This window comes from Bombina bombina, chromosome 4 (assembly GCF_027579735.1).
Source record: "Bombina bombina isolate aBomBom1 chromosome 4, aBomBom1.pri, whole genome shotgun sequence".
NCBI classification, from domain to species: domain Eukaryota; kingdom Metazoa; phylum Chordata; class Amphibia; order Anura; family Bombinatoridae; genus Bombina; species Bombina bombina.
Window position 1 is genome coordinate 508,628,036 of NC_069502.1, and position 22,987 is coordinate 508,651,022.

The 22,987-nt window shown below is 36.0% G+C and overlaps 1 protein-coding gene across 1 annotated transcript in view; it reads right to left on the reverse strand.

Moving 5' to 3' along the window:
* The window catches only part of LMBRD1 (LMBR1 domain containing 1), an 810,247-nt gene that overhangs the window by 781,404 nt on the left and 5,856 nt on the right, over window positions 1–22,987 (reverse strand). The gene's annotated exons all lie outside the window — the stretch shown is intronic.

The window sequence follows — 22,987 nt, forward strand, 5'->3', positions numbered from 1 at the left end:
ACAAGACGAGAGATTGAAAACATGTATCTGAAAATAGGCTATATAGTTCAGGACATTTGTTCTCCTGTTTATGCAACCCATTATGTGGATTATAAACTGTCTAACATTACTCATCTCATTGATCAGCAAGGAATGAAAACATCAGCTACACATTAAAGGGACATCAAACTCGAAATTGAAATCCACAGGGATTAATTTCCGTTTTGGAAAAGAATCAACTTTGAAATATACAAGGATCAGCACAAACGCCTCTTGCAAAAGTTATTACTGTTTTAGCAATAAGCCCATTGCACAATAATAGCTATGTAAATATGCCTTGTGCACCTTTAATTTGTTTTGCTTGTTTTTCCTGTAATATAAAAATCTTAAAACTACCCCCCTCCCCAAGAGAATAGTGTGCATTTAGCAGAATCATGAACTGCCTATATGCTGCAGATTAATTGGTGGATATGTGAGGTAGCTCACATATTTGTTTAAACGGCCACAACAAAGGAGATAAGATATACAACATTAAAAACAGATTTCAAAAGGTCTGTCAATGGTCTGAAAAAGCATAAAAATTTGGCTAACCAATTGTCAGTTTTAAATGCTTCTAAAACCATACAAATAAATTGCAGAGAGTTTTTGCAATCCAGAAAATTTCTGATGCATATATGAAAAAAATTACTTTAGCGCCCCTTTACACAGATAACAGTGAAAAAGACAAGATGGATAGGATTTAAATTGCGATTTAAATCACTAATTAGTAACACCGGTTTAAGTAATGGTTTTAATTTTTAGAATAACAGCTAGGGATAGACCGATATATCGGAGCGGACAGTTTTTAGGGCTGATATTTGGAATTTCTGAAATATCGGTATTGGCCAGAAACTAACCGATATGGAGCAAATATAAAAGAATATGATCTATCCGACGGCGCTAACTGCCAAGACCTAAGCTCCTATAACAATTGGGTCTCTAGATACCCAAGAAAAGAGTCTAATAGAATTGTGATGTGTTAGGAGCGCCTAGTGAAAGGCTAGGTCTAAATAAGGGTATGAACTATAAGTGTCGTTAAGTACACTAGCACAATGAGCCCAAATTGACAAATTTAATATAGCATTTGCTTACAAGTATAATATAACATATAATATCTGCAGATGATAACAAGTTAAAAAAGCTTAAAAGTATATGGATCCATAATACTTACTAAAAACAATCAATGGTGACATAATTAATAATAAAAAACAATTTAAAAAAGATAAGAAAGATACAAAAGTAATACAGTAAGGTTACTGTATAATAATATGTATGGATTGGATGTCCTAGGAGACAGCAATGGGGATGGGGTCGTGAGATCAGAGATAAATAATATCTGTGAAAATACCAAATAAATTCCTGTGAACAATTAATAAAAATAAATGTAAAATCAATAAAACCAATAAAAAATGAATAAAGTCTAGGAAGTGGTGGTGTATGAGTCAATTAAGATGTCCTCATGATCCAAATGTGTAGAAATCCAATGAAAAATGATATGAAGTCTAGAAAATTGTGATGTGTGAGTCTCCTCGTGATCCGAGTGTAAATCCAAAAAATCAAAAAAAAAAAAAAAAAAAAAAAAATCAAAAAATAAAAGAATCAAAAAATATATACTTCAGTGGTAGTGATAATATTCCAACAGTGAAAAATCCAAAACAGACAATGTCATAAATCAAACAGTAAAAAACTGTGAGCACTGGTTAGCAAAAGTTAGCAAAAGTCCATGTGAACAACTTCATAAAAAATACTTGATGTAAAAGACAAATGTCAAAATAAAATTATATAAAAAAATGTGAGAAGATCCAATCCCTGTGAAAAAAGAAAGAAAGAAAAGTACAACATAGAGCAGTATTGTTTAAAATAAGTTTGCAAAAATAGGAATAAAACTCACCATATATGCCAACGAGTTTTGGCCCACCAATAGGGCCTTTATCAAGACGGATCCATATACTTTTAAGCTTTTTTAACTTGTTATCATCTGCAGATATTATATGTTATATTATACTTGTAAGCAAATGCTATATTAAATTTGTCAATTTTGGCTCATTGTGCTAGTATACTTAACGACACTTATAGTTCATACCCTTATTTAGACCTAGCCTTTCACTAGGCGCTCCTAACACATCACAATTCTATTCGATATGGAGCAAATCAAAAGAAATTTAGCTCTGTGTACTTCAGGGAAACTATGTAGTTTTAAGTGATACAAATCATCTATAGCACATATAAGCTAGACATAGCATCTAATAATAATTAGCACTGATAAAAGAGTCCAAGCCCAGGTGTTCCTGGGAGCTCAGTTACCAACTACCATACCCCAATGGCAGGCCTGTAGATGGACTTGCATAAACAAACATATATGATTTGGGAAATAGAAAATGTGATTTTTAAGTGGCACTTAAAGCTACATAGTTTCCCTGAAGTACACAGAGCTAAATTACTTTAGATTTGCTCATAAGGGTCAGCAATACATAAAGAGCTTTTCAGTGACTTAAATTTAATTTTATATATCAGTGTGCAGTTTAAAAGATTTATGCAATTTTTCTATGTTTTGGGAAGTCATTTAATAAGTTAATTTTCAAGCATTTTATTTTTCCCAGTTGCTTTTAATGTTTAAAATTTTAAGAAGCATATTCAGTTTATACTAGATTTGTGTAGAAATTAGGTGGATTCTTCAAAACTTTAAATGTACAGAATATTGGCTCCCGTTATTGGTTATCGGCCTGAAAGGCGGTCAATAATCAGTATCGGCCCTGAAAAAACGATATCGGTCTATACCTAATAATACATTTTCAAATTGTTTTTCCAGCTATATTAGACCATTATTGATATGGTTATTTATCATTAGATATCCATAAACAGATCTTTGAAAATAGTGAAATTATTGGGAGGGGAACTATATCCAGTTAATAAGTTAATCATTCATATTTTTTAGCTGTACTTTATTGAAAAGGGAAAAATAATGATTACTTTATTGCCCCTCCCTCCTTACACTTAGGTGCTTGTGCAGATTTATTCCACTCCAAAATATCTTCAACTCATTGAGCTTCATGAAACGTAGTATGGATTTATTCTGTGTACTTAGATTTGCAGGGGAATGGCATTAAAGGTACAGTAAAGTAACATTTTAAAAAACTTTCATGATCTAGAAAGAACATGCAATTTTAAATAATTTTTCAATTTACTTCTCTTATCTAAATCTCAGAAGCAATGCATTCAACAAAGGATACCAACATAATAAAGGAAATGTGATAATAGAAGTAAATCTGAAAATGGTGTGCTCTATCTAAAACCTAAAAGTTTTTGTTTATTATTATGTCCCTTTAAGGTCTATTTCTTTTTGCGTTATGTTTTTTCTTGGGGGGGGGTTACAAACTTTTTGCTGTGAAGAAGGGGCATGTTATTTCCGCAAACAAAAATTCAGTTTTATAACTACAAAACCAATAATATATTCCCGATAGAAGAATTTCCCAAAGTAATCTGACAGAAACTTCTGGAAGAGAATGACATTGTGTATGGATTATAGGAATTAAATTTACCAAAACAATTAAACATTACAGCCATGAATATACAGCATCTTGTTATATAATTAAAAACTAATCTATATTTCAGAATGAATAATCTTTAGATTATAAATGTATCAGATAGATTTTCCTCAAAAAGCATTTTTTTTTTTAAAAAAAATCCTATTTAAATAAAAAAATAAAAAAATCAGATTTAAATTTAAAAGAAAAATCAGATTTAAATCAATGATTTTTATCCACCCTGATTGATTTTTATTTTTTTATTCTTTTTAAACAAAACCAATGATTCTTCTTCCTGGGGAAAAAAAAAAGAGATGAGGACAATGTGACCCCCCAAGAGATACATTAAGTTGAAAATAAATTGTTTTCCGAACCCACCGCCGGCTAGTCTTTATTATCCTCCAATCGTGACCGATAACCTAGGTTATGAAAATGGCAGACAAATGTTGCTTTGCGCATGTGCAATATTCCTGACTCGTCATTGTATACGTCACACAGCATCAAGCGTTATTCCAACAGCATTCTAAGGGCAAGTGTGGTAACAGAGATAGTATATGTGCATGTGTGAGACAGCAAGTCACAATGCGCATGCGCCGAGTAATGAAATAGTCAGTTAATGATATGCAAGAGATCGCATTAGGATTTGCAATGGAGTTTGCTAGTGATCGGCCCATAAAAGAGGGTTGGATTAAATGACGTCACCATGGAAAGATAAAATATAATTTTATAGCATTATGAACGATCGTTTTGCTGGAAAAGTAGGTAAGTTTGGCAATATAAATGTTTGAGATTGGAAAAGGATGGTCATGTTGTGCCGACATAGTAAAAGTTTTGAAATCCTTAAAGTCAAACATAGCTCAAAGTATTGCATTATATCTATAAATTTGTCAGCTTTCTGTGATTTGCTTATCATGGAGTTTTGATCAATAACAGGTAAAAAAAAAAATTCCCAAGGATGTTTGAACAAATTTAGGATATTTTAGGGGTTATGAATCCAAGAATGACATAAGATTTGCAAAAGTATACCCCCCAAATTATGATTTTAACCCAATATGACTTGTGGCTGCCGACATATACAGCAGGATTTGGTCTGTATTTTTACTCTGAAACATTGTATAATGTACTCTTTAATCTAATCTTATCTTTATCATATAACTTCATATTCCAACAGAAGCTTAAAATGTGTTTTATTTCATAACGGTAACCACTATGGATCTCTTCCAGTGGTTCACTCAACAAAACAAAGAAAAATATCAAAATGGTCTAGCAGAATGGTCTATTTGTGTTGATCTAATGATGAACTTCTTGCTTGGGAAGCAAAAGTAGATACACAAAGTACCATTGTTTCATCTGCCTCTGGGATAGTAAGGCAAAGCAAGATCAATGGAAAAGAGTGACATGGCCTTCAAGGGAAGACATAACTGTAGGTGCAGCGAACATCATTAACGAGCCATTGGTTGATTTTTGACAAAGGAAAAAAATAAAAATAATTCTCCCACCACTCTATATCAAGCTTGGACTTATGAAGCAATTTGTTAAGGCCTTGGACAGAGATGGCAATCGCTTTCAAATACATTTGTAGATAGTTCATTGGGGTGAGTTTTGAAAAAATAAAAGCAGGAATCTTTGATGGTCCTCAAATTCCTAAACTCATCAAGGATTCAAATTTCACAAAAGTTAAGAATGATGTTGAAGCTTCTGCCTGGTACAGTTATGTCTTAAATTGTCAAGAATTTATTGGGCAACCACAAAGAAGACAATTACGAAGACTTGGTGCAAAACATGATCGCCAACTAAAATTTGGGGTATCAAAATGAGCATAAAGGTACAGTTTCTCCAAAGCCACTTACAAGTGTTTTTCTATGCTTTAAAAGGGACACTAAACCCAATTTTTTTCTTTCATGATTCGGATAGAGCATGCAATTTTAAGCAGCTTTCTAATTTACTTATATTATCAATTTTTCTTTGTTCTCGTGCTATCTGTATTTGAAAAAGCAGAAATAAAAGCTTTGGAGCCATCCCATTTTAGGTTGAGAACCTGGGTTGCGCTTGCTGACTGGATAGCTAAATGCAGGCACCAATCAGCAAGCCCTATCCAGGGTACTGAACAAAAAATAGGCCTGCTCCAAAGCTTTCATTCATGCCTTTTCAAATAAACATAGCAAGAGAACAAAGAAAAATTATTAATAGGAGTAAATTAGAAAAGTTAAAAGCTTAAAATTGCATGCTCTATCTGAATCATGAAAGAAAATAATTGGGTTTACTATTCCATTTAGTGTGATTATCTGAATCAGCTTACTTTGTTTTTAGGTTACTTTACTGAATACAAACGCCATTAGCTATTTGTATTATTTGAGACAGTTTCTTATTGATTTGTGGGTAGGGTATGCCTGATCATTACATTGTTTGCATTTTTCAATGGGAGCATCCATTATCTCTAAAATTAGAGCCAATCTTGAAAAAAATGCCATTGTCAGAATCAGTGACACAAAGTTACCAAAAAAATTGATCTAATATCGTTGGCAATAAAATAGGTGTCGGCCTGTTTAATCATTTGGCCTTGAATATGAAGATTTGAAATGATAGATATATCTAAATCTATTTAAAAAGGGCGCAACAGCCCCTTTGTTAAAGTGACATGATATTCTAACACAAAAATTACTCTTATTTGTTACATATTGCTTTAAAAATAATGTAAATTATAGTAATATTTTTGACCCCCTCATATCCTATATAATAAAAGGCCAAGTATGTTTGTCCAACGCAGCCATGCGCAGTAGAGACTGCGCAAGGCAAACATACCTGGCCTTAAACCCTTAATGACCAGCGCCAATGAGTAGTAGAGACTGCACGAGTACAGCACTGGTCGTCAAGCCCTTAAGGACCTGGCCTCTCTCTGCTGTGATCTCGCTAAAGGTAGCGAGATTGCACTATTTCTGCATGCCCCGCGAGTGGGACAGTGCAGAAATAGTCTTACATTGGGCCGCGGTGGTGCCGAAGGTTGGTGGCGTGGGAGGGTTAGAAGGGAGCCGGGTGGGTGGCCCATTGCATGCTAAGAGCAGCAGGGAGGTGGAAGGATGGAAGGGGGAGGAGGTACAGGGGGATCCTAGAGTGGAGGGGGGAATAAAGGCTAAGGAAAGGATCTTGTAGGGGAACATTTTAGCCTGTGAACATGGGCTTAAACACTAGTAAACAAATATTTGATTATACCTTAGGCAAAGCCTGGTCTAATGTCCTTGACTATGGAGTAAGGCAAACCTGGACGCTATTTAACTTTAAGATGTCATTTTAAAATAAAGCTCATTTTCTAATTTAAAAATTGGTCATGGCTTTCAAAATTGATTTCATTAAATCTAAGTAATTTGTTTCCTACATGCGTATTGTAGATGATGTGAATGCTGTTTTTCTTCCATTTCTCACATAACGTAAAAATTCTAAACGTCAAATCTGTTGAATCTGTAAGTTTACTTAAAAGGACATTCCAGTCAAAATTTAAATGCACATAGATGAATTACATCTTTGAAAAGAAACATATATACATGTATTGGCAAAAATGCTTCTATTAAAAGTTATCACTGTTTTTAGTGTTAACATTTTTCTCTGCACCTGCATGTAAAGCATAGCTAGATATTGCCACTGCACCAGCATTTAAAAATACTGCAGCTGCTCAGAGCACCAGTGGGGCTTGTATCATGTTAGCCATTAACAAATTTAGTTACTACCAGATGGTACAAGCCCTATACGCTCTTGGAGCAAGTGCTGTGCTTAAAATGCTGGTGCACAGTACATACTTAAATACACGTTTTATAAGAAGTATTTTTGCCAATACGAATTCCAATTTTCGATGGAATGTCCCTTTAAAACCACATAAAAGTTTCTGCAAGACCTCTTCCCCTTTTAGTAATATTGAAACACAATGCATTCTGCATTTGTTATTTAGATAAAAGCCCAGTAAAGATATTTAGGACTGAAAACAGACAACTACAATGATTCAGAATTTGAGATGTTTAATATATTCTCTAATCCATGCTTGTACACTCTAAACTTAATTAGTTATTGTTATAGGAGCACTCTAATGGGATGATTCTTAAAAAAACAAAAAAAACTCACAGACATGAATTGAAATCAGCTTTATCTTCTCATTATATTATAAAGTATGTGTACCTCCTTAACATGAGGCATATTAGTGAACTCCAATTAATGAGATACACAGTTCCCAGGGGAAAAAATGCATTTAACTCAATCCCATAGGGGCCTAGTAATACTGCTGAGGCATTTTAAACAATCTAGCCAGAGCAGAGAGCTTTAGAGTATCAGATTCAGGCCCTTTCAAGCTAAAATAGATGTAAAAGACAAAGATTGATTCTCCAAGTCATTAAATTAGCCTATTAAATCATCACCAGCATACAATTTATAGCTACACAGTATTTAATAATTTTTCAAAGTTATCTGTATAATTTACATTATAGCTTAGCTGACCAGCGGAGCTCTGTGGGTCCCATTTTTGTTAAAATGACATGGATTAGCACAAGTAATGTTAACACTATAATGGCCCTTTGAATCTATGTTTTAACATATTGTTCAAAGCAATTTGTTTGTATTGTCAATGTGATAATGCACATAGGATAGCTCAGAAATGTGTAACTTGCATGAAATATTTGGTTTACACAGGTTGCCATAATTTCACATATGGGGCTTTCCTCATGTGTGTGCTAGTGGTGAAGTTTTAAAGGGACAGTCTAGTCCAAAATAAACTTTCATGATTCAGATAGGGCATGTAATTTTAAACAAATTTCCAATTTACTTTTATCACCAATTTTGCTTTGTTCTCTTGGTATTCTTAGTTGAAAGCTTAACCTAGGAGGTTCATATGTTAATTTCTTTGACCTTGAAAGCCACCTCTTTTCAGAATGCATTTTAACAGTTTTTCCCCACTAGAGGGTGTAAGTTCGTGTGTTTCATATAGAGAACACTGTGCTCATGCACATGAAGTTACCTGGGAGCCAGCACTGATTAGCTAAACTGCAAGTCTGTCAAAAGAACTGAAATAAAGGGGCAGTTTGCAGAGGCTTAGATAAGATAATCACAGAGGTAAAAAGTATATAAATATAACTGTGTTAGTTATGCAAAACTGGTGAATGGGTAATAAAGGGATTATCTATCTTTTAAAACAATAACAATTCTGGTGTAGACTGTCCCTTTAAGTGCACCTGTTTTAGTCTGTATTAAGCCTGATGAAAAAAACACATTGTCTGCTGGGAGACTTGTAACAAAAGCACATATAACGCCATATGGCTGTTGAGTGTCACCTGGCTCCTTTCCCTTCTCACCGACTGTGGAGGGGGAAATAGCGACGAGCCATGGATCAGCCAGCTGGCATCTGAGAATGCCAGATGCACATACAGCACAATTTTGTTTGGTGCCATTGCAATTGTGAGTGTTGAATTTATATTTCTATTGGGAATTTGATGTGAAAACACCTTCATGCTATGTGGTGCCCCTTGTTTTAATGTTTTGCCATGACCTCAATGGGTTGAAGTGGAGCCTGCCGCAACTACACAATCCCTGACAGATAGGGCAAAATTACAAGTGGCATGCTAATAATAGCACAGGAGGCTTAAGCAATATCACTAGATCCCACTAATATTAGCACACAACTTGATATTAAAAGTCCATGGTAAATCCAAACATCGCACAAAATAGCACTAAAAATTTGAAAAGTTATAGGTTGAGCTAACAACTTGTAATTACAAGACTTTTCTGTAGCAATAGAATAAAATATCAGGCAACAATGAAATCGCTTGCCATATTATAAAAGAAAAAAAAATAATAAATTCTGGAAAAATACATTAATGTATTCAATATATTAACGTATATCACCATTTTTGTTTCAGCAAAACAGCTATTGTTTTGCAGTATGTAATCGTATGACCTCTCGAGGCCAGTTAGATACAGATGTGTTTTCAGGGTCAGAATTATAGGGGTCCCAATGTGTACTTCCAATTCTCAGTATTAGAAAACTAACTATTTCCACAGTTAAATTACAGGAAAAGTATGCAAAATAATAAAAGTAAAACTACCAATCAAAAGTTTTAGAATACCTTCAATTGTCCAGTTTTTATTGAAAGTTAAGGAATTTAAAGGGACATGAAACCCAATTTTTTTCTTTCATGATTTAGAAAGAGTGTGCAATTTTAAACAACTTTCTAATTTACTTCTATTATCTAATTTGCTTCATTCTCTTGAAATTATTTGCTGAAAAGCATATCTAGATAGACTCAGTAGCTGCTGATTGGTAGCTGCACATAGATGCCTCATGTGATTGGCTCACCCATGTGCATTGCTATTTATTTAACAAAGGATATCTAAAAAATAAAGCAAATTAGATAATAGAAGTAAATTGGAATGTTTAAAATTGTATTCTCTACCTGAATGATGAAAGAACATGTTTGGGTTTAGTGTCCCTTTAATATCTCAATGTGTTTTGTAATTAAAGTGTAGAACAAAACAATTGGAGATGCACAAAGAAATTATAGAATTGTTACTATAAAAAGGGGCAGTCTACTTGAAAATGTTTATTGTATAAAAAGATAGATAATCCCTTCATTACCTATACCAGTTTTGCATAACCAACATTGTTATATATTAATACACTTTTTGCCTCTGTGATTATCTTGTATCTAGGCCTCTGCAAACTGCCCCCTTATATCAGTGCTTCTGACAGACTTGAATTTTAGCCAATCAGTGCTGCCTCCTAGGTAAATCCACAGGAGTAAGGACAAGGTTATCTATAAGGTACACATAAACCAGCGCTGTCTAGCTGTGAAAAACTGTCAATATGCAATGAGAAAATAAGAGGTAGCCTTTAATGGCTTAAACATTAGCATATAAGATTACCTAGGTTTAGCTTTTAACAAAAAATACCAAGAGAACAAAGCAAAATTGAAGATAAAAGTAAATTGGAAAGTTGTTTAAAAGTGCATGCCCTATCTGAATCACGAAAGTTTAATTTTGAATTGACTGTCCATTTAAATTTAATCTAATTTTTGACTCATCACAATAGCCACTTTTTACAGATGTACAGTGGGTATAGAAAATAATCACCACCTTGGAAATAATCACATTTGTTTGCTTTGCAGCCTGAAATAAAGGCAGACACAGTTTATGTTTATCCAGTTGTAATTACTCAGTGCAACGTATAACATCCAAGTGAAATATATAACAACATCATCACAAATTCTCGACAAATGTGGCTTTTATGGGAGGGTTGCAAGAAAAAAAGCCACTACTCAAGAAAAGCCACATGCAGTCACGACTGAGCTTTGCCATAAACACACTTAGGAGATTCTGAGGCCACATGGAAAAAATTATTGAGGAAAATCTGCTGCCCTCTGCGAGGAAGTTGTCAATGGGAAGATTTACCATCCAACATGACAATGACCCAAAGCACACAGCAAAAATGACCACACAGTGGTTGAAGGAGAAAAAGGTGAATGTCCTTGCATGGCCTAGTCAGACCCCAGACTTAAACCCCATTGAATATCTGTGGCATGACTTGAAGACTGCAGTCCACACACGGTCAACATCAAATGTAACAGAGCTGGTGCAGTTCTGCAAAGAAGAGTGGGCAAATATTGCACAGTCTAAATGTGCAAAGTTAGTAGAGACATTTCCCAACAGACTAAAGGCTGTAATTACAGCAAAAGGTGGTTCAACAAACTACTGACACACGGGGGTTATACTCTTTCCAACTCAGTGATTCTGTTTTTGAATTGTCTTTATTTTTGTCTGACATGTTGGTGTTATATATTTCACCTGGATGTTATAAGTTCCATTGAGTAAATACAACTGGATAAACAATAACTGTGTCTCTCTTTATTTCAGGCTGCAAAGCAACAAAATTTGATTATTTTCAAGGGGGTGATTATTTTCAATACCCACTGTAACAATTGTGGCATTCATTCTACAATGGCAATCAATTATGGTTCAAAAAGTTCTTTCCAACACAATTGCAGAAGTTTTCACAAATGTATTGCATTTATAGGTTAATTTGCTTTTATCCTTCTGTCCAGTTCGTCCCAAATTAGCTCAAATTAGTTTATGTCTGGAGACTGTACTGACCATTGCATGGATTTGGAGCCTACAGTCTTGTCTTTTCTTTTCTTCTAAGGTAATTCTTACATAAACCCTGGAGGTGATTTCAGTCATTACCTTGCTGTAGGGTGCAGCCATGACCAACATGGCGTATTCCATAGGGTATTGTATGGTGCTGCAAAATGCTGTGGTACTTTTTTGTTAAGGGCGCCACCTACTCTGAGCAAGTCGCTAACTCTGGATCCAGCGGGTTACCGGTGCAGCGTCACTTGACGCACATGACGTAGGCGTGCGTGGAGCGGCCAGGAACGCTATCAGCACAAGCGTGTAGCTGGAGAAGCAACGGAGGTTCTCTGGGTGCCCTGTAATACAGGGGAAAGAAGTTAGGTACCAAGCAAGGTAGCGGAGTCAAGCCGCTTCAGCCCACACGCCTATCTGAGTCAGCGACGCCACTACTCTTGGCAGGTATATCCTGCTTGAGCACAGCCGGGGAGAGGAGCGGCACAGACGTCGCACAAGCATAAAAAGGCAGCAGTGCTTGGTCCGGTAACCCTTTCTGTTCAGGCCTAAATTGGCCATAGACATTGTGACTGGTATATTTTCCACGTTTGTTATATGCTGTGGACTGATCTTTTACTGTGGCTGAGATAATTTGTGGTGTACTTGTGGTTGGCCTAGGCCTCGGCCAGAATTTAACTTGGGTACATCTAGTCTGGGGTTTTTTCACTATTGGAGGGTGAAGATTGTTGGCGTGGGCCAAGGGTCAAGCTGTTTAATTGGAAAGGATTTGACTCTCTCTGTTTTCAATGTAAGTCCCTCATAAAAAATTCCCAGTGAAGAAACTATATCTTATCGATGTACAATAAACAAAATACAGAAATACATACCTCTGAGCAGATTGCTGAATCCTTCAGGCAATACTATGAGCAGCTCTATAACCTACAAGATAAGGGAACCCCCAGCAGCGATAGATATATAAGAGAATATTTGAAAGATATACCCCTCCCGAGCAAAATCACTCCCTTTCAGCACAGGTCACCTATACGGAGATTAAGAATGTCATTACACAGCTCCCAACAAACAAAGCCCCTGGCCCAGACGGTTTCACTAACCAATATTTAAAAAAAATTCCGGGACATATTAATACCGCATATGATTCCCCTCTTTAATGCTATCTCTGAGGAGTCACCCTTTACACCGACAGGTCTGGAAGCGCATATCACAGTCCTACCAAAACACCTAACAGAGCTGAAAATTTCCGCCCTATTTCTCTGCTGAACGCAGACATTAAAATTTATGCGAAAGTGCTTGCAAACAGATTCAAATTAATATAATTTCCAACGATCAGGTGGGCTTTATTTATTCACGGGAGGCTAAGGACAACAGTGTGAGGGCTTTTCACCTAATTACACACTTGCAAACACATAAGATACCGGCAGTGGTGGTCTCAACCGACGCGGAGAAAGCTTTTGACTGCGTCGGTTGGGCCTTCTTACGTCAGACACTAGAATCATTTGGGGTAGATAAATATTTTATATCAAAGATCTTCACTCTATACACAACCCCTGTGGCGCGAGTGAGAGTGAACGGTATTCTATCAGAGACATTTAACATAACTAATGGGACCAGGCAGGGGTGCCCCCTATCCCCTCTGTTGTTCACCTGCGTAGTGGAGACCTTGGCATCAAAACTAAGAGCTAATGTAGGTATCTCAGGTATTAGAATAAAAGACAAGGAACATAAGACGCTGCTGTATGCATACTATATTTTATTTTTCCTGACTAACCCTCTAAGTTCAGTCCCCCAATTGCTTCATGAGTTAGACCACTTCCAATTAGTCTCCAATTTCTTAGTCAATAAGAATAAATCGGAAATGCTGATATTGCAAAGCAGTGACAGCCTTACCACACGCATCCGGGAGATATGCTCCTTTACAACTCAAAAATCGGGCCTTAAGTATTTAGGAATCACAGCCCCTACTGTACACGAAATGTTCTCTCTCAATTATAAATCCCTACAGAAGTTCATTGTTACAGACATGTCCTCATGGCGATCCCAGCGCATCACCTGGTTAGGTAGAATAAACACGATAAAAACGAATATTATGCCCCGACTTTTGTGTTTATTTCAGACCTTGCCCATACCCCTTCCCTCAAGCTACCTGGCGAAACTACAGAATATTATTTTTGACTACATATGGGACAGACGTAGGGCCAGAGTTAATAAGAAACTCATGCACTTACATGTTAAGAATGGAGGACTGGGTGTTCCCAACCTCAAAAAATACAGGCAGGCAGTATTCATGCAAAGAGTAGTGGACTGGTTCACGAACTATGATAATAAGGATTGGGTAAACCTGGAACATGACATCTCTGAGCAGAGTCACCTGGGGACCCTGTGCTGGCAGAGAAGGGTCTTATTACCGATTAGCATATCTCAAAATGCAGTAATTCATGAAACGTTTAAGGCATGGGATAGAATCATCGTGGAGTACCCACATGTCTCCTTGAGGTTCTCCCCTTTGACCCCCCTTACTAACAATTCGTATTTTGCGCCGGGAATTAATATTTTGAAGGCTCCTCAACACAGAAATAACCTGAGAGCTGTACTGATGTTACACTTGGGGAATGAACAGAGATTGAAATCCTCCAGAGAATTATCAGATGACGGGTTATCCGTTTTTGAGAATTGGTTTCTGTTACGACAGTGTCACTCATATTTTTAAACATACAGACAGAAGGAATCTACTACGCCCTTTAACCCCATTTGAGGTACTGTGCAATTCTCCTACACGAATAGAAGAACACTTTCACTAGCCTACTCTATCTTGCAACAGACTGCGACTATCCCTCACTACATAAACAGCTGGGAGAGGGAGTTGAATATGGAATTATCACACATAGATAGGTCAAGCATGTTCACCTCATTCACTAAGACCTCTGCTTCCAGCAAAATCATAGAATTAAACCTTAAGATTATTCAAAGGTGGTACTACACACCCTCTACATAAACAATTCCCTTCCGCTAATGAATGTTGCTGGAGATGCGGGAATAAACCAGGGAACATGACACATATTTGGTGGACGTGCTCCCCCTTACAAAAAATGTGGGAGAAGATAGCGAAAGAAATGTCAATTATGTTAGAAATGGAGGTGCTGGTGGATCCGACAATATGGCTTTTTAATATCACGTATGGTAAATTTAAGGGCTTTAAAAAGAATCTGGTAATAGCTTCAAACTGCTGGGGGCGAGAGGCTGGAAAAATAAGGAAGTCCCCACATTAGCACAATGGCATCAGCAGTTGAAATATTTGCTAGACCTAGAGGAGTATGCCTTTTTAAGAAGTAATAGGTTAGATACATACATCCAGATGAAGGTTGCCTGGGAGACGTATATTAATAAAGTATCAAGACAACAGCCCACAGATTTAGTGATTTAATAGAACTCAGGACATAAGACGCCTTAAGGCAAAGAATAAATTACTTGACTTGTCTCTTTTGTTGCGAGGAGGACTTGCGGGGGAATGTATATATATATATATATATATATATATACACACACATGTTCATGTTTAAATGTATATAAATATCTATGTACATTGATATATTAATATAATCTTAGTTCTTGTATTTTAACGATATAAAATGTAACAGTTTTACATTGCAAATATGCTTGGAATTTAACTGTATGATGGCTTATTCTTTTGTTGTTGTCATTTTTCAAGCTGTAATTGGATTTTTGTTTCAATAAAGCGGTTTTAAAAAAAAAAAAAAAAATCCCAGTGAAGTAACCCGGTCAAGTTGGCATTACACCCAGCTGCAACCTGCACTTAAATTGCATTTACCTCACTCTCAAAAAATATAGGTTATAATAAGTCTGGTCTATCTGGGTAGGGTGAAGAATGGTTGGGATAAGGCGGAAAATGGTGTTATAACATGCTATTGGATGATGTTAATGGGATAATATGCCTTGCCAATTGAGTAAGTCCCTCGTAGAGTGACCAGTGAAACAACCTTGTGAGGTGCTTTATTGATCTCTATGGCAGTTTTTACTGCACGGATGGAATCTACACAGATTGCTGAAATCTCCTCAAGAGAGGACGTTCATATAATAACTGTATAATCTCAGTTCCAGATTACATCATGTTATATATTTTCAGGCTAACCACCTCAGAAAGGGTGTGTCAAAGGCCCTCCGCTATTATCAACCTGGGTAACCTTGCTGTATGGTGAAGAATTGCGGCTGAGTATACAGATTTGAACCAGGACAATTGTGTCACTGCATATTGTCAAGCACAAATTATTTCCAGCTTTGTTTTTCTGCTCCTTTCCTGTTGAGTGCTGAATATTAAGGTTACAGAGCAGAAATGAGAGGTTAACTGTCTTACAGGACACTCACCAGCCTAAAAAGGCCGCTTTAGATCAAAGTCAAAATTTAGTAATCACACTCTGACTTTTATATCTGCTCTTGTAGTTTATATGAATTATAGTTTGATCTCTCTGCATCTTTTTGAATGTACAACTCTTTACTACTATTGATTGTTGTTTGTCTTATAGCTGTTTATTCGCTATTAGTAGAAGTTGGTGGTATGCCTTGTCAGCACAAAAATTTAAGTAATAATAATAATAGAATGTATAATAGGCTCCATGCAAGGTTTAGCTAGGTCCTAGTAATGTTTAAAAAATTGTACGCAAAAGGTATTATTCTATTGTACACTGCGCCAATACTTTTGATTATATTGCATATGTCTTTGTAAATGCTGTGTGCTTAAGTTAGAGCTGGACTATTTTGCATTTGGTACATTGCTCCTTAAAAACAGTTAGGAAGTTAGGAAGATAAGTACGTAGTAGCCTGTATAGCCTGAATTTTAGGTGGTTATAAGTAATTGGAAAACAATATTACACTTATTTAAAATAATCCGATAGGGATATTAAATTGAACACTGCGGATATCACTTGTTTTGATAGAATTAGCTGTAATTTTTATGTTAGACACAATTAGATAGTAGTAAAAGTCTCAACTGTATAAATTACAGGTTTAGAAGCTTTTTATTGGTCGTTTGTTCACTAAAATATTCACAGATCACACACACATGGAAAAATTTGTTCACACTGTTAGAGTTAAATCGCCAGGTATGGCTCCTAAAAAAGATAAAAAGGGTAAAATAGGCACTATATTGCAAGAGAGGATTGGGGAAGAAAATGTCATAGCAAAGATGGATACAGAATCACAAACACTAGTTAAGGCTATTTATGATGCAATGAGCCCCTAGTTTGAACAAATCCGTCAAGATGTGCTCTCACTTACAAATTAGATACATTCCTTTAAAGTGAATGTCAAGTCACGTTCACCACTCTTCCTCATCTTGTTAATTACCTAAAATAAACGTTAGTTTAATTCATCATTTTTTTATAATTTAAGACTAAAACCATAATCGAAGAATTTATAAACCTACTTCGCTTACTTTCTTCCTCCGCCCGCCATCTTGTCCCTCGTATCTAATTTGATTGACATTGCCCTTAACGAATTCTAGCTCATACCCCGTGGCGTCCAGCCCCTTTTTGCACATGTAACGCGATCAAACTGTGCATGCGTTCCCTAACAAATCGTCATTGACAATCCATGCTCGTTCACATGCAGCGCATGCGCAAACCATTCCGAGCACCTAACGCATGCGCAATGTCTATCTACCTGTCAACCGCGGTCCGCGATCCCCAATAAAGTGTTTAACCCCTAAACCGCCACTCAAGGACCCCGCCGCTACCTAATAAAGTTATTAACCCCTAAACCGCCATCTAACTTAGTTACCCCGCCGCCATCTACCCCGCCGCCATCTACCGCGCCGCCATCTACCCCATCTACATCTACCTTATCTACCCCCCCCGACATCTACCCCGCCGACATCTACCCCATCTACCCCGCCGCCATCTACCCCGCCGACATCTATTTTAAAAATATTAACCCCTAATTTAATCCCCCTACACCGCCGCCAGCTATACTAACCCTAATTATATTAGGGTTAATATAGTTATTATATTTATATATATATATATATATATATATATATATATATATATATATATATATATATATATATATATATATTTTTTTTTTAAGTATAATAACCCTATCTAACTCCAACATCCCTAACTAAACTCTTATTAAAATAAATATAATATTATTATTATAAATGAAAATATTCCTATTAAAATCTAAATACTTACCTATAAAATAAATCCTTAGATAGCTGCAATGTAATTAATAACTTGGTATTTATCTTAACTAGGTACAATAGCTATTAAATAGTCAATAACTATTTAATAGCTACCTAGTTAAAATAATTACCAATTTACCAGTAAAATAAATCCTAAACTAAGTTACAAATACACCTACACTATCAATAAATTAAATAAACTACAAATATCTAAACTTAATTAGGGTTAATATAGTTAATATATATAATATAATTAGGGTTAATATAGTTAATATAGCTGGCGGCGGTGTAGGGGGATTAAATTAGGGGTTAATACATTTATTATTAGTAGGGCCGGTGTAGGGGGATTAGATTAGGGGGTAATACATTTATTATAGGTAGGGCCGGTGTAGGGGGATTTAGATTAGATGCAAAAGAGCAGTTTACTTTGTGACAAAGCCCCACCAAAAGCCCTTTTAAGGGCTGGTAAAAGAGCTGAATTCTTTGGGGCATGCCACGCAAAAAGCCCTTTTAAGGGCTGGCAATAGAGCAGTTTACTTTGGGTTAATGCCACGCAAAAAGCCCTTTTCAGGGCTATTTGTAGGGTTAGACTTGGGTTTAGTGGTAGGGATAGTTTAGTATTTTAGGGGTTAAATAATTTAATATAGGTGGCGGCGTGGTAGGGGGATTAGATTAGGGGTTAATTTAATATAGGTGGCTGCGGGGTAGGGGGATTAAATTAGGGGTTAATAATTTTAAAATAGATGGCGGCGGGGTAGGAGCTCACATTAGGGGGTAGGTAAGGTAGATGGCGGCGGTGTAAGGGGCTCACTTTAGTGGGTAGGTAAGGTAGATGTCGGCGGTGTAAGGGGCTCACTTTAGTGGGTAGGTAAGGTAGATGTCGGTGGTGTAAGGGGCTTAATTTAGGGGGTAGTTTAATATTGTTGGCGACGGTGTAGGGGGATCACATTAGGGGGTAGTTAATGTAGATGGCAGCGGCGGTTTAGGGGTTAAATACTTTATTAGGGATTGCGGCGGGGGATCGCGGTTGACAGGTAGATAGACATTGCGCATGCGTTAGGTGTTAGGTTTATTTTGTAGCTAGTTTAGGGAGTTACGAGGCTCCAATAGACAGCGTAAGGCTTACTACGGCTGCTTTTTGTGGCAAGGTGAAAATGGAGTAAGATTTCTCCATTTTCGCCACATAAGTCCTTACGCTGTATATTGGATACCAAACTGCGCTGGTTTGGTATACCTGCCTATGGCCCAAAAAACTACGGGCGACGGCAGAAATATACGAGCGTAACTTCTAGGTTACGCTCGTATATAGGATACCAAACCAGCGCAAATTTCAGCGTCGCCGGCATTGAATACTATCATTGATAGCTAGTCATTGAATGCAACGATTGACGCCTGCGCTTAAGGCATAACATTTTGTGTGTCACGCAGGCGCAAATCAATTGTATGGGGAATGGTGCGCATGCGCAATTGGTCCGGCAATCGGGAACGCGCATTTGAAGTAATAAAGGCATTATCCGGAAATACATGGAGGGTGGAGCTAGGAACGGCCGGGAATGTAAATATAAAGTGTATTTATAACTATAATATATATAAAAAAAAAATTAAAAAGTTGCGATCATACTATATATTAGCTGAGGAATAGAATACAGGCTGCAAAAACCAAAAACTTTACATTCACTTTAATAATAGGATAGAAGCAGCTGAGTTACGTATATCAGACATTGAGGACAGAATGAATACAGCAAAACAGGATACAAGCTTTTATAGGTTGTCCTTAAAAAAACTACAAGATAGGATAGATGATCTCGAGGACAGATCCAGGAGGAATAATCATAGAATTATTGGCATTCCAGAAACAATAGATTATATAGATCTTAAAAAGTTTATGACAGAAAAACTTCCCTTACTCTTAGAAATGCCCGGGCCTAAACGGCAGCTTATTGTGGAAAGAGTGCACAGAATAGGGCAGGAAAGATCGAGACCAGATGGTGATAAGATACCCTGACCTATAATTGCTAAAATGCTCAACTTCCAAGATAAAGTGGATCTGTTAAATGAATATCGAAAAAAGAAAGAGGTTATAAAGGAAGGAGGTAAATTACTCCTTTTCCAGGATTATTCAGTCGAAACCTCTAATCGGCGAAAGGTTATGGCCCCGCTTTGTACCCCCATTATTAAGAAAGGATACGAAGCCTTTTCTATTATATCCAGCTAGGATTAGGGTTCTTAAAGATAACTCATGGTATATATTAAACACACAACAGGAAGCGTTTAAATTCTTAGATGAATGTGATTAGAAGGGGGTTTATTTTTCTTCATTTGTTATTCTCCTTTTTGGAGTTGTAAGGTTACAACAGACTAGAGGTTATGCTTTAATCATGGAATATATATATATATATATATATATATATATATATATATATATATATATATATATATATATATTTATTTTTTATATTAGGGATGCACCGACATTTCGGCCGCAGAAAGTTTCGGCCGAAAATTGCATTTTTGGCTATTTCGGTTTTCATTTTTTTTGCCTGTTAGTTTCGGTAAAATTATTGTGTAGCATATTTCAAATTTGATGCTAGCCTAGAGCTGCTGTTTAAGTTTATTACTTCACTTACTGTTCTGCATATAATGAATTTTCTAGGATTATACTTTATTTGGATAATTGGTAAAAAAAAAAAAAACTGTTAAATATGATTATGTTACATAGAACTAAATGAAGAATAATACAGTATATTGATATTTATAATTGTTTTAAGTAGGGATGCACCAACATTTTTGGTCATTTTGGTCGAAAATGGCATTATTTTTTGCCTGTTTTTTTTTTTTTTCTTGGTAAAATTATTGTGTAGCATATTATTGTTTTAAGATATTTTTGTCCAATTTTAGTGTGTTACTTTCAATAAAAGTGTGGGCTTTTTTTATTGGCGCTAATTATGCAAAAAAAAACAACTAAAAAAAAATAATTTGAAAAAATACATTTTCGGTATCAGTTTCGGTTTTCGGCCAAGTGCATCCCGGATTTTCGGATTCCGTTTCGATCCAGAATTTCCATTTCGGTGCATCACTATATATATATGTTTAAAATACTGCTCAACTTTTTTATTTTCTTTTTTTTTTTTTCCCTGTCCCTCGATGCTCCTCCAGTCTTTTCTCAAGTCTCTCCTTATATAATAGAAGTAAAAATGCCAGCTCCTTTACCCTTTTTCCAGAATGACAGATAAAGTAAACATAGACATGATATCATGGAATATTAGAGGTATAACGTCCCTAATTAAGAGGAAAATGATTATCAAAAATCTTAAAAAATTTAGATGCAATATTGCATTTCTGCAGGAAATGTATATAGTACAAAATGAAGTAAATAAACTTAGAACAGGTTGGGTTGGCAAAGTTATCGCCTCCGCAGGGTCCACTTGAAAATGCGGGGTGGCAATTCTGCTGCACAAAAATCTAGAATATAAAATCATTCACTCTGAGATAGATGTTGGGGGCAGGTACATAATTTTGCAGTTGGATATAAGAGGTCAAAGTTATGTATTATGCAATGTTTATGGCTCTAATAATCATACACAGGAATTTTGGGATAAAATGCAGGCAAAATTAGCGCAGTTTATAGAAAGTAAACTGATAGTCGCAGGAGACTTTAATCTCATTGCACAATACCCGCTTGATAGATGGCCCTGTAAGGGGAGGTGTGGATCTCGAGAAAAACAGGATACTGTTCTTTTTAGAAAGTTCAGAAATGCCCTAAATTTAAAAGACATTTGGCGTATCAAAAATCCCGATCTAAAAGGATATACCTGTAAATCTAATACTTTTAAAACTTTTTCCCGTATAGATTATATTTTAATTAATGAAAGATTAATGGCCTCAGCTGAAGCAGAGATAAGGGATATTATCATCTCAGACCATGCTCCAATCTCGCTTACGTTTCCAATTGGCTTGCACCAGAAAAATAGCCCTGTATACTCTTTTCCAAAAATTTTTTATACAAATTGTAAATTTAAGAATTGGTTAATAGATACTTGGAAGAAATTTAAACATTGCAATGCTCACTCAGTTTCTAGCCCTGAGACCTATTGGGAGGCTTCCAAGGCGGTATTACGTGGGGAAATAAAAGCTTATTTACATTATTACATTATCTCGCTGTTGAATATGGACTATAAGCTTTTAACAAGTATTCTTGCGTCTAGGCTGCAGAAAGTACTTCCCAATTTAAATCACCCGGACCAAACTGGTTTTCTAAAAGGTAGATCTTCATTTTTGAATTTGCGCAAATTGTTACTGACAGTGGAGTTTTATAATACAAAAAAAGAAATTAAACAAAATAGATCTGGAGGATAAAACAATTATCACCTTAGATGCGGAAAAGGCCTTTGATGCCATTAGTTGGGAACATTTAAACTTTATGTTAGCTCAATTTGGGTTCAAAGGGCCTTTTTTATCTTTCATCCAGGCGTTGTATGATAAACCTAGATCGGCATTAATAGTTAATGGAGCATGTACAGAATACTTTCAATTATTTCGCGGTACCCGCTATCCCCACTCTTGTTCAATCTAAGTATTGAACCGCTTGCAATAGCTCTATGTAGCTCTATTAGGGGGATAAAAGTGGGTGATATAGATATCCTTGTATCTTTATATGCGGACGACCTTCTTGTTTTCCTTTCTAATACCAGGGAGAATGTACCAATACTACTGAATTTGCTTGAAATATTCGGCTCATTATCAGGTTATGCAATAAACTCCATAAAATCAGAAATAATATGGCTAAATCGGACTAAAGATTCATGTGCTCTGATTCCGTTTCAAGAAGTCAGAAACATAAAATATTTGGGAATTAGTGTCTCAACCTGCCCTGAGCAATGGTATAGGGCAAATTTCTCAGTTGTGATTAATAAAATCAAGGAGGATTTGATAAAGTGGTCATCTTTCCCCCTATCTCTGGCGGCTAAAATTAACCTAATTAAAATGATTGCGATACCTAAACTATTATACGTGATGCAAAATATACCTCTTTTTGCATAAATCCGATATAAAACAGCTTAATGCAGCATTTGTACAATTTCTATGGGGCAAATCTAACGCTAAGTTATCCTTAAAAAGACTCAACCAGCCTAAAGAA